At 42.4% G+C, this 12,885-nt stretch overlaps 1 protein-coding gene across 1 annotated transcript in view; it reads right to left on the minus strand.

Moving 5' to 3' along the window:
* LOC116043989 (cadherin-12-like) overlaps positions 1–606 on the minus strand; it is a 76,936-nt gene extending 76,330 nt beyond the window's left edge. Inside the window, exon 1 of the mRNA XM_036005475.1 lies at positions 423–606. The gene's annotated coding sequence lies outside the window, so the exon portion shown is untranslated. The remainder of the gene's footprint in view (positions 1–422) is intronic.
* Positions 607–12,885: the final 12,279 nt, after the last annotated feature.

Here is a 12,885-nt window from a genome sequence, read left to right on the forward strand (position 1 = left end):
GTCCACTAACCCTATTAACAAGCCCTGCTGCCAGCTAAACGAATGCTGAACTTCCTGAAGCTTCAAGCTTCACATCACAAAATCATGAACTGATCAAAGGGCTTAAACCACAGACATGGTCCTGCTTAGGGATGCACAACATGTCCTGATTGCAGCTCCTCTTCTTTAGCTGTCACTTCTTTAATTGATTTAAGAGAGCCTACAGAGGCTCCCCAACCCCCACTGGCTTACTGTCCCACCTCTCCCGTTAAATACTTTAGAAATAACCTTGATACTTGGCAACATATGAAATTATAAACCATTATTAAGAGATGGGCAAGTACCTCAGAGACTTCATTTGAAAACTCGAGTGTAGAGTCGGTGCTCTTGTGTTCATTTTCTGATCAACAAGCGGTGTTAGGAGTGAAAAGCAGAGCAGTTACCTCACACAAGCCTCTCAGTGTCCCTCCGAGCTGCTGCTGAGTAGACTAAGTCCACATATTTCCTGTAACTCTCCGTGGCGATTTCTCTCTCCATTAGTTCACCCTGTTGAACTAAAAGCACGCTCCATCTGCCCTTTTCCCTCTCTTCGACTATCTTCTCTGTGTCTCCTCTCAGCTCGCTTTATCTTTCTCCCTCTAAGTCCCTCCCTCTCTCATCCTCTTGCTCTCTCTCATACATCTCTTGACCCCCCCCCCCCTCTCTCTCTCTCTCTCTCTCTCTCTCTCTCTCTCTCTCTCATAGTACTTTCATCCAATCCTCTCACCATTCTCTCTACTTGTCATTCACTCTCTAGGTTCGTCTCTAAATAAAAATTTGCTTAATTGGGAGAACTTTAATTAAGTACTGTGTTGCCAAATCAGGTTGAATGCAATATACAATGATTTAGAATGTTTAAGGAAGTCAGAATCAGATTCAGAAAAGGATTTATTGCCAAGTAACAATTACAAGGAATTTGCCCTGGTGGATGGTGCATACATAGACATATGAAAAGGAAATAAATAATAAATGCATAAGAAACAATTACATAAACAAAAATGTACAGTATACCTGCTTAACAATAATAAAATAAGGCTGTATGATTCAGTGCATGATGAGCAAAGATGATGAAGCATGTGCAAAAGTTGTTTATCTGTGTTTTAAGCCCCCAACGTCTCCTTCCAGGCACTGATGCCTGGAAGGCACTAGGATTAGGCAATGGTTAAGGTTAGGGTTAGGTGCCTTGAAGTCAACGGTCGCAGCGCTGCCTTGAAGTCGATTAGGCAATGGTTATGGTTATGGTTATGGTTAGGGTTAGGTGCTTTGAAGTCAACGGTCGCAGCGCTGCCTGGAAGGAGACGTTGGGGGGCTTAGAACACCATCGAGTGCAAAAGTTCAGTATATATAGTATGTGCAATGGACAGGTTATAGTCCAGGATGTTCGTTGTATTATGTATAATGTGTAGTGTCTAGGGATGGGTGGGGATAATGTCATCAGAATGGGATGAACTGAAAAAACCTCCCATTATTCCAATTTAAGAGTGCCCATGCATTACTAGAAGATATTTACCCCTACAGCTAGCCTTGTAGCCACACCATTTAATAGCATGAAAGAGCTACTTTTGGTGCTGTTCTTTAACAAGAGAAACCAGATACAAACAGTGTGTAGGGCATTTTAGCTCAATTGATTTAATTAGTGTTCATTTTGGATTTTATTTTGATGTACTTTTGTCACTGACTTGTTGACAATTCTGTAGTTTTCATATTTTCAAGTGTGAGGTAACATAGCTGTCACCAATTCCTATATTACCAGACGGCAGTTAAAACTAGGAGGCTGACTCGTAATCACGGTCTGTATGACTATATACACACAGTACAGAGCTGCAGTCAGGACATGTTTGGTTTAGCACATAGACTGTAAAAATAGTGGACGTAGCATCAGTGATGTTACCCATTGGTTTGTGAACTGCCCGTTTTGAAGCTGGGAGTTAGCATTTGCCATCGCCATCTTGGTATTTTGGAGCCAGAAGTGACCATATTTGGACAAAAGCGTGGAGCTGGGGTGGATGACACGGCTAGTGTTTCAATGGTGCTGCGCTAGGCTAAACGCTAATGAAAGAAAGTTGTCGATTTTCAACCCTTCTGAAGCGAGTCATCCAGCAGAATTTTGCCGGCAGGTAAACGCGGACCTGTGGGTACTGGCGCTGTTCATCTGAATGTACGGCAGTACACAGAGCCGGTTTAAAATCTGCAAAATATTCCTTCAAGTTACCAGCTAACACTAGCGCTAGCTAGCTAGCTTGGTTGGAAGAACACTGAACAAAACTTTTTTTTTTTTTTTTTAAAGTTCTAATTAACTTTCATGTAGTTAAAACACACAGTGAGAGGGTCAACGTTTAAGATGAAAACATGGAACCCAAAACATGTTCACAGGGTTTTTACGTTTTTAATGTAATGTATTCTCTGTGTGTGTTGCTGTTTCTCATTCTGCACAGACTGTTGTTGAAAATGTCACTAAACTTGTATATCTCCCTTGCTTCCTCTCTCTTGCAGCAGCCTCTCCCTCTGCCTCTTCTTCTCTTTTCATTTTTTTTATTCCCTTGCCCCTCCCCTCCCAGCCACCCCCACCCCCTCCCTCATCCCTCCTAGTAAAGATAGTTCAGAGTTGTTGACAGAGTATCAGTCATGAAGATTCCAGGCAAACGATCTGTTTCTCTGCCGGCTGTGTTTTTTTTTTTGCTGTATTGTATCTGACTGCATCTCCCCTGAGCTTCTCAAGCAGGTTTCTCTCCCAGCACTTAATCACACACACACACACACACACACACACACACACACACACACACACACACACACACACACACACACACACACAGACAAGTATGCCTCTGCTATGACAACCGAGCGTACAGCGATTCCTGCATAAATATGAGCAGAGGATGACTTTACCTGTAAGTGTGGTTGTGTATGAAAAAAAAAATGACGTCTCAATCTCATGTATACACACAAATAAACAAACACCCTCTCACACACACACACAAAGTAACCCAAACATTTGATATGCATGACATGTACTGTGCTGACATACTGAAAACACCTCTGATGTGACATGCCACACTTGCAGCAGGTCAACACACAAACACACATACACAAAGACTAAATTGTGGATTAGTGTCACCCCCTCCCCCGTCTTAAAGCTTGACGCTGCAGGGGTCACACATGGCGCTTTTCCATTACATGGTACCTGCTCAACTCGCCTCGATTCTACTCGCCTTTTTTGGTTTTCCATTACGAAAAAAAGTAGCCGAAAAAACGTGAAAGCGACAGACGGGGGTGTCCTGAACAAACCCGCTATTTTTAAACAGTTTAACCAGCTGTGTTTTTTTTGCTGCCTCCACCTTCATTTGAAACAAAATGTGTCTTCTGGCAACAACAACACACCTTCGGCGTTCTGTGTGTGTGTGTCGCGTTAGGTCACGGCAGTTTACTGCGGCGCCGCTTGTTTTACAGTTCTGCGGAGGCTCCAGGCAGAGCTTTTGCCGTAGCCTACGTACACACACACACATGCTGGCTCGACGCACACACCAGCGCACAAGTATAAACATCAGGCCCCTTTACATAGGCTACGGCGAAAGCTCTGCGTGGAGCCTCCACAGAACTGTAAAACAAGCTCAAGTGGCCTGATGTTTATACTTGTGCGCTGTGTGTGCTTCGAGCCGGCATATAAGACGACCAGCCACGCTGAGGCGGTACTAAAATCTGCAGTGGAAAACGGATGCACAGTGTGTTGAGTCGAGTCGAGGCGAATCGAGCAGGTACCATGTAATGGAAAAACGCCAAAAGACCCTCATCCTAGCTCTCATCTTAACCAATTACAGACTTAGCATGAGATAAGATAAGACTATTGTTTATTGTCTAACTTTGTCTGTTCACACATTATTTTTTCGTGCATCGTCAGCTCCAACAATCAACAGAATACCCAAAAACACAAAAGTATTAACAAATCTGTAAGGTAACCCTCCAATAACATGTGATGCTGTGTGTGTTCACAGCTAATACATTTTTATAAATGTGTGTGTACTGTGGCCAATCACATGTAGCCTCATTACCCAGCAGCACAGTGCTCGGTCTCCCTGAATGAGTAGTTTGACAGATGTTCAGAGCTGTTCTATATGTCTTTAATTTAACTGCTAATCAGAAAAGAGCTGCAGTTGTTGCATTTTCGATAAAGCCTTGATGGATGAATGTCCCTCACTGCTGATTGACCTATATACAACCTCGCTCTTGTATTGCTCCCTCTATTTTTCTGTCTGACTTTTTCTCCTGCCTGCTTTTATCTCATTGACAGACTACCGTGGTGACCCACCCTCTCTGCCCGTGTTACCTCCACTTTGTCTCTCTCTTATCTCCTTCGCCCCTTGCTTTTTTCCCCAAATCCAAAGCAGAGACAAAAACAGGTGAGAGGGACCAATGTACATTTTAACTGGTATTATTGATCTTAACAGTCCCTCCACCCAGTGATCTTACAATTCCGAGAATGATCAAAGATCTTGAAATTGTGTTCGATCTAAATTACTATAAATGATAGGCAGCAGGCGATTTGAGGGTGCATGCCATCTTACCTTGCACGGGAGCTGAATTCTTGCAATATCACGTCATCCCGCATCACATATGACACAAAATCCATCTTGTAAGGCTTCAAGAAATGTGTTTGTGTCCACCAGTTACCAGCCTACCGAACCAATCAGCGTCTGGTGAGGAGCTACTGGCAGCTCCGGGCGTGGTTTAGGTGTGTGTGACTCCCGCAAGACTGTTGTTTTGAACAAACAGTTGCGGCCTTCACATACACACACACACACACACACACACACACACACACACACACACACACACACACACAAATCCTAGCAGCAGAGAGAGTGCCGGGGCAGAGGGGTTGTTTAGTTGAATAATTTAGTCTAGTTTGTTCGTTATCTGACTGAGGTTTGTGGGAGTTAGAACCTATGGCCCCGACCATGGCTCTGAAATAACACTAGCCTAGTCTCGCTTTGCCAGACCCTCCTCCAAAGTGCGCTGAAGGAGGGTCTGGCTACTCCACATAGCATTTGGGGATGGGAGTAAAACGTGCTCTGGTTTAATGGCATTTCTTTAAACCAATCAGAATCATCATGGGCGGTGCTAAACTTCGCACAGCCGCTGCAAAATAGTTGTGTGAGAGAAAACTCAGATTGGACAGATAGTCTAGTTAGCTGTCTCAATTTACCCTGCAAGAGATCTGAGGAGTAGTCAAAATAGTCCTCATAAATCCACCAAATTTAAAATTCCAACACAAAGAAAGCGGAAGGAAACGCAAAATACATGAATCCGGCAGAATTTCCTGCAGCACCGGAGCAACCCCAGAAGTGGAACATCAAGGATATAGACTAACGCTGGCCTAACTGTGCTGTGTATTTATAAATCCATGCCGCTGTCTGTGGTGCTGAAGTAGCAAACGGATTTGTAATTGTAACTTTTCCCGAGTCCTGCCCTTCAGTCAGTATCTTAACACACATTTTCTAAACTGTGTGTAAGAGAAAAATGATTGTGTATGCTGATGATACGGTACTATAGTCGCTCAAAAACTGACCAGAGAGATGAAGAAAGTCTCGTTGTGGCTGAAAAACTCATGCCTCACCTTAAATCTAGATAAGACTGTTTCAATTTGAATGAGTTTTTTACAAATCATTATAAAACACAAAATTGCCCTAAGATCTTAATTGATGGACAAATCATTTCAAATCCAGAACAGGTAAAATATTTAGGTGTCATATTGGAACCAAATTTAGGTTTTAAAAAACACATAAAGTTATCAAATACAATTAGATTTAATATGGCACAGTTTAGATACATTTGAAATTCCCTTACAATTGAGGCCTCAGGGGCCTATCTAAATGCACTGATTGTTTCACATTTTCGTTATTGTATGACAAGTTGGTCACAGGCTACTAAAACTGCCCTCAGGCCACTTGAGTCATTATATAAAAGCTCTCTAAAGATTCATGATAAGAAAGGCAGACGATTCCATCACTGTCATATTCTTGTAAAATACAAATTTCTTAGCTTTGAAAATCTGATAATCCACACAAATCTGTGTTTAATGTATAAAATCCTCCATGACACCGCTGCTCCCCCACTAAAAGAATTCATATTTTGGGCTCTGAATTAACGGCTCGAGCAACTAGATCTACAGTGCGAGGTGAATGCAGGATCCCTAAACGCAGGACAACATTTGGAATAAATGCTTTTTCTTGTGTGGCTGCTCGTCAGTGGAATATGTTGCCTACAGAGCTGATAAGAAGCACCAACTCTTACACGTTTGCAAGACAGGCAAAGACATGGCTTTTGTCAAATCAAATTTGTACCCACATGTGACCGGATACATGTATGTGTGTGTATGTGTATGTGTAAGTGTGTGTTCTGAGATCTAAATGAGTAGATTTGAGTACATGAAAAGGTTTGAATATGACCTTTTTTATATTATTTATTTGGTCAATGTAAAACTCACTATTCATGTATGTATGATGTATTATGTATTTTAGCTACGATCAGCCTGCCCAGGGACTACGGGTGAAAATTAGCTCTTGAGCTAAAACCTGGTACTATGCATCTCTCCTCTTGAGGTTAATGTTTATTGTAGGCTGTCCCTGTTTCTCTAAATAAATAAATAAATAAAAAATAAATAAATAAAAGCTAGAGCTGTGTCCAAAATACGTCCAAACTAATGGAAAGCAAGTTTTCAATTTGTGATGTGCTCACACTGTGAAACTGTCACAATTGAATACCTCAAGCAAGACTAACAGCCACGCTAAATGCTAACTAATGATAACATGCTCACCATCAAGTAAAGGTACACTGAATAATATTCTATACCATACCTTCAAGACTGCATTATCCTCGAATGCTTTTATTTTTTTTAAAAATAGTAAAAATAGCTTGTACAAAGAAGAGTCAAACTCCTAATCACTGAGTGATGGCCATTTAAATGTGTCATGCTGTGAAGCCACCTACAGATGAAATGCTTTCAAATTGTGTAGGATTGCTCAGAAATGTGCATGTGTAGAGGTGCTGTTTTCAAACGAAATCAACAGACACATACAAAGCTGGCTTTCAAACTTTGAAAGACTGAACAACACACTGTTTGAAGGAGATGCAGCCCTAGTCATTAATGGCTGATATGATAAACATCCACGCTCTCTCATGGCCAGAAATAGAGTGTTACATAAATGTAAGCATTGCGTTTAGGGCAATGGTTTGGTGCAAAATTCACACAATAAATGAATAGCATGCAAATGGGGAGGTCAGAGGTTAGATTCGAAAAGTCTGTGTTGTCCTAGTTTTTAGTCTCGCTATCATATTTTGCAACGTTTTTGTTTTTTTAACTACGAGTAATCCTTCCTCTTAATTAGGTCCAGACTCAGTGGGAAATGTACTAACATACAGTAGCTGTCTAGGAAATATATACTGGCTTTTCTTTCAGACAGCCAAATTAACTTCACACACGCAGTGTTGCCAACTCCTTTCGAATGAAAGTAGCTAGCACTAGCTCTAAAAGTCGCCAAATGACGTCATAAGCTCATTTCCGTATTGGTGACGTTGTCACGTATTATTTGCATAAAGTTTAGTGGCTATGTTGGCTAACTTCCTGCTGCTCTCACGGCCAAAGGGGAGAGGTGGAAGAAGAAGACAGCCGTGGACTGTGATTACTCTTAACAGCATACGTGGGAATGAATTACAATATAACAGCAGAGTTATCATACATCTCTGAAAGGCATTAGTAAATCAAATGCACAATCTCCTCCATCAGCACAAAGGAATTTAAAACAGCCTTTAGATCGCACTGCACACACCGCCATACTGCATAATCCCTGCTGCTTCTGTGTGTAAGTGTGTGTGTGTGTACATTTGTGAGCACTTTTCCTCTACATGTGCATGTACAGTAACGTAGATGTTGAGCATTTAGCATGCAATCTTGACCAAACCATGTATGCTACTGTTGTTTAGTCTTCTCTGCAAAGTCAATTAAGGTGGTCTATGATCAAGTGATTATGAGTAGACTCAAGAGTGCAAATGTGTGTGTGTGTGTGTGTGTGTTCGTTCTTTGGTCAGCTCCAGCACAGATGGTATGGCGTGCCCCTTTAGAGATGCACAACTTAATCCCTCAAACACATGGTGGGCTTAATCGGAGCTTGTGTGTGTGTGTGTGTGTGTGTGTGTGTGTGTGTGTGTGTGTGTGTGTGTGTGTGTGTGTGTGTGTGTGTGTGTGTGTGTGTGTGTGTGTGTGCCTCCGTGCGTGCGTGTGTTTGTGTGGTGGTTAAGTGGACAGCATGCTGCACCCAATAAAGTGGTAATGGCTGTGAAAATGAAATGTTAGTGTTGGCATTCTGTGTGTGACATTAGTTCACACAAACTTTAATTAACAAAGAAACTTTCTGCATTAAAGTGTGCTCTTTGGGTTTTCATTAGATTGATGAACTAAGATTGGTCCATTTGCTCCTGTGCTCCCCACACACAAACACATACACATGCAGACCAGACAAACAGCTTTCCACAGGGAAAGATAATAAATTGGTTTTTCAGTAATACAATATATAAAAGCCTCCAACTTGGCAAATATCTGGAGGAACAGCGCCTCCCCAACACAGCCAAAAGGTCCCAAGTTCCCCACCTCGGGTCTCAGGATTCGGGTCGGCCATTGTGCAAACCGAGCGGACGGCTAATGTCATGACTTGGCCCTTAGCCGATTACAAATGAGAATGTGATGCAGGCATTTCTTAACAAAGACCTGTAAGGGGAAAAAAAACTGAAAAAGTGGGCTGGGATTGCCCCCACATGGCTCACAAAGACCGTTTTCTTACTCTTGAAATAGCAACGTTTTGTCACGGCCCGCAGTGACTTATACCGACTGTAAAGGAGGTCCTTTCAGTCTCCGTTTCGTTTCTGTAGAGCTTTCCGTATTGGAGAAGCATATGTGCACATTAAAGCAGATTAAGTATGTTTGCACAGTAAAATAATTGCACGTTATTAAAGTAATGATGAGACAAACAATTTAATTTAAAAAACATTATTGGATGGTCTGTCAATCGTTTGTACATCCTGCGTTTAATCTGTTTGTTTTAGATGCTGGGTGGTCAGATGGCCACGCCGCCCGTGGAAGATAATTATACTCTGATTAGCGGAGCGCAGAACAACTATTCCGTGGCTCAGAAAATTGAATGAATGAATCAAATCCATAGTTATTGTACAGTCCGAAACCAGACCACCACATAGGATTCTGTTAGGGGTGGGTAATATACTTCAGGTGTATATTTGCTATTTTTGTAGTTAACTTTAAAGGGGTTAATGGATGTAATGTACATATTTTGCTGTTGTATATATTTAATCAAGTTGTATCAAATCGATCAGCGATTACTTTCCAGCCGTTCTCTCTGGATTTGTGGACTGCAGGAGTATTCCCTTTTTTGTTCCTCATTCGTTTTTAATACTAAACGCTGCTCAGTCTCTGTGAAGGATTGTGAGGAAGCTGAATGTAACCCGGTAACTTAAATGCATGTAAACACACTGAGAGGCATATTCCCAAAGAATGGATTGCGGCAGCTGATCCACCATGAATTGCGCATCACTTGCGAATACTATCTGCGCTCAATGGTGTTTTAAGCCCCCAACGTCAACTTCAAGGCAGTGCTGCGACCGTCGACTTCAAAGCACCTAACCCTAACCTTAACCCAAACCTAACCGTTACCTAATGTTAGTGCCTTCCAGGCAGCGTTGCCTGGAAGACGGCGTTGGGGGCTTAAAACACCAAACACCGCTATCTGCATCGTCTCAAGGTCTGATTCACAAAAGATAGTGTGCTAATAATAAGTGCATACACATGAAGTTAGGCAGCTTTGCAGTCATAAAGTTTTGCAGCTGAGTGCAATTATCCATGTGGCAAAGTATAAATGTTGCACCAAGAACACAGTCGGCAGAACAATGGCAGAGAGAAAAAGAAAAATGATTTTTCATAGCACAAGCTACAGCTCCTGACCGACAAGGTGCGGAGGCATTCCTCAAAACTTCAGCCAAGGAACTTTAAAGGTGACAGAGAGATTTATTATCCCAGTCCGTCAGTTGCTGTTACTGTTTTCAAACGCACACCTTCAGACTGTAAAAGAAGATGGCCGGATTTGGAGCAGAGGACACTCCTTATAAATGTGCTTCATTACCACAAACTCTCTGAAGACGCTAATATTTTAACTGTAACTCCATGTGGCTATTTCAGTCAGGAAAAACTTCATTTAAAAGTGAAAATAAGTTTAATTGAGATGGTGCACAATAGGTTGAAATTTGAGAGTCTTTGGCAATTATAATCCATTGCTAAGTCCCTCAGGAACTCCCTACCCATACACATCTGGGACTATAACGACCTGGACACTTTAAATCACTCATCAAAACACACCTCTTCAGATTAGGCTCCCATATTATCAACTGTTAGTTAGTTCAGATTAGGCTTACATATAACTGTTAGTTACTGGTTTTATTGTTTCAATTGCTTTTTTACCCGTGTGTTGTCTTCCCATCGACCATGCAACTTTTTGTTTTCCTGGGTCAAAATTGTAAATTAAAACTTTTCAAAATGTTGTTCTTTTTAGACATGTGTCATTTTTCCCCAACCTTTTTGTTGAAGGTTGTTGAAAGGATTTCTGTCACTTTTTTCAAGTTTTTTGTCACTTTTTCCAATGTTTTTGTCAGTTTCTTTACAAAGTTTTTGTCCCTTTTTTGGATATATATATATATATATATATCCAAAAAAAAAGAAAGAAAAAGATTTATATATATATAAAAATTTCTTTTTTTTTCTTTTTTTTAAAATGCTCTTGTTGATTTTTTACCCTGCATTTTTTAAGCTTCATCTGACATTTTTGTCATTTTCTTTTCAAATGCTATAAAATTTAACAAAACACCCAAATTCAATGAACGTAGTGAACTGATCATTTATTTTACTTGTGTAGAATAATGTTCTTACTAGTTGCAGATAAATATACTAAGAATGTAAAAGGTTTCCATAAGCGACCAAGTGTGTTTTGGTGTATGCTTATTGCACAGAGTTGTGTGCTGTCATAGAGACGGTGGTTCCCCAAACAAAGGAAACTCTGATGCACAGATGGTTTAGCTTAAGCGGTAAATATAAGATAGTTAGGGTCACAGTGGCCTCGAGCAAAGTACATTGAGTAATAATAACAAGTGAAACAGGAGCAGATGTACTGCTTTGCGTGAGAGCAAATGAGGACAAGACACAGCACAGTGGCCTCGACCCTGGCGTGTGTTGTGTGAAGATAACATTCCCTATGCTGGAGAAAAGAGACCCAAGAAAGAAAGTATAAGACATGAGGGGAAGTATAGATCGGGGCTCACAAGGTCTGACAGTCTAGAGATACGTGGACCGGCTCTGGCTTTATGTCTGTTACTAGGGAAACTAACTGGCAATTTCCACTGGATGCGGAACGTCTGCGGAACGTCTCCGGAACGTCGACGGAGTCATTAGGTTTCCATTAAAGTCAATGTGTGTATTTCCACTGACTGCAGAACGTCTGCGTCCCTACTCCGTCCCAGTTCCGTCAGTCCGCAGCCCTCCGGAGCAGATACGCAGAGCTTCTATTTTTGACGGACGACGGAGAGCTCCGCAGCAAATCAGCACAATTCAGATTGTGTGGGACAGGAAGTTGAGCACAGAAACAAAATAAAACATCCGGATACTTTTCAAAATAAAATACACCGTGCTCACGGCAGGTCATATTTCCCTGCACTACACCTTGAAAACACAGCACAGAGTTGTTTCCCCTCTACTCCTCTGGATGGAAACAAACTGTTGTTGGTTTTGTGGTTCTGTTTATAGAAACTACATCCTGTTATATCGCACGAACATACGTGAATTTGCGAGATCTCGTGGTCGGCTGGCTGCAGCCGTTACGCAACAAATCCGGACCTGGTGGGTATTGACGGCCGTGGAGCACGCAGCCGTTCCGCAGCGGAGCCGGTCCGCGGACGGTCCGCATCCTGTGGAAATCCACGGTAACTGGCAATTTCCACTGGATGCGGAACGTCTGCGGAACGTCTCCGGAACATCAACGGAGTCATTAGGTTTCCATTAAAGTCAATGTGTGTATTTCCACTGACTGCAGAATGTCTGCGTCCCTACTCCGTCCTAGTTCCGTCAGTCCGCAGCCCTCCGGAGCAGATACGCAGAGCTTCTATTTTTGACGGACGACGGAGAGCTCCGCAGCAATTCAGCACAATTCAGATTGTGCGGGACAGGAAGTCGAGCACAGAAACAAAATAAAACACCCGGTTACTTTTCAAAATAAAATACACCGTGCTCACGGCAGGTCATATTTCCCTGCACTACACCTTGAAAACACAGCACAGAGTTGTTTCCCCTCTACTCCTCTGGATGGAAACAAACTGTTGTTGGTTTTGTGGTTCTGTTTATAGAAACTACATCCTGTTATATCGCATGAACATACGTGAATTTGCGAGATCTCGTGGTCGGCTGGCTGCAGCCGATACGCAACAAATCCGGACCTGGTGGGTATTGACGGACAGCGGAGCACGCAGCCGTTCCGCAGCGGAGCCGGTCCGCGGACGGTCCGCATCCTGTGGAAATCCACGGTAACTGGCAATTTCCACTGGATGCGGAACGTCTGCGGAACGTCTCCGGAACATCAACGGAGTCATTAGGTTTCCATTAAAGTCAATGTGTGTATTTCCACTGACTGCAGAATGTCTGCGTCCCTACTCCGTCCTAGTTCCGTCAGTCCGCAGCCCTCCGGAGCAGATACGCAGAGCTTCTATTTTTGACGGACGACGGAGAGCTCCGCAGCAATTCAGCACAATTCAGATTGTGCGGGA

The sequence above is a fragment of the Sander lucioperca genome, chromosome 9, assembly GCF_008315115.2.
Source record: "Sander lucioperca isolate FBNREF2018 chromosome 9, SLUC_FBN_1.2, whole genome shotgun sequence".
Lineage (NCBI taxonomy): Eukaryota > Metazoa > Chordata > Actinopteri > Perciformes > Percidae > Sander > Sander lucioperca.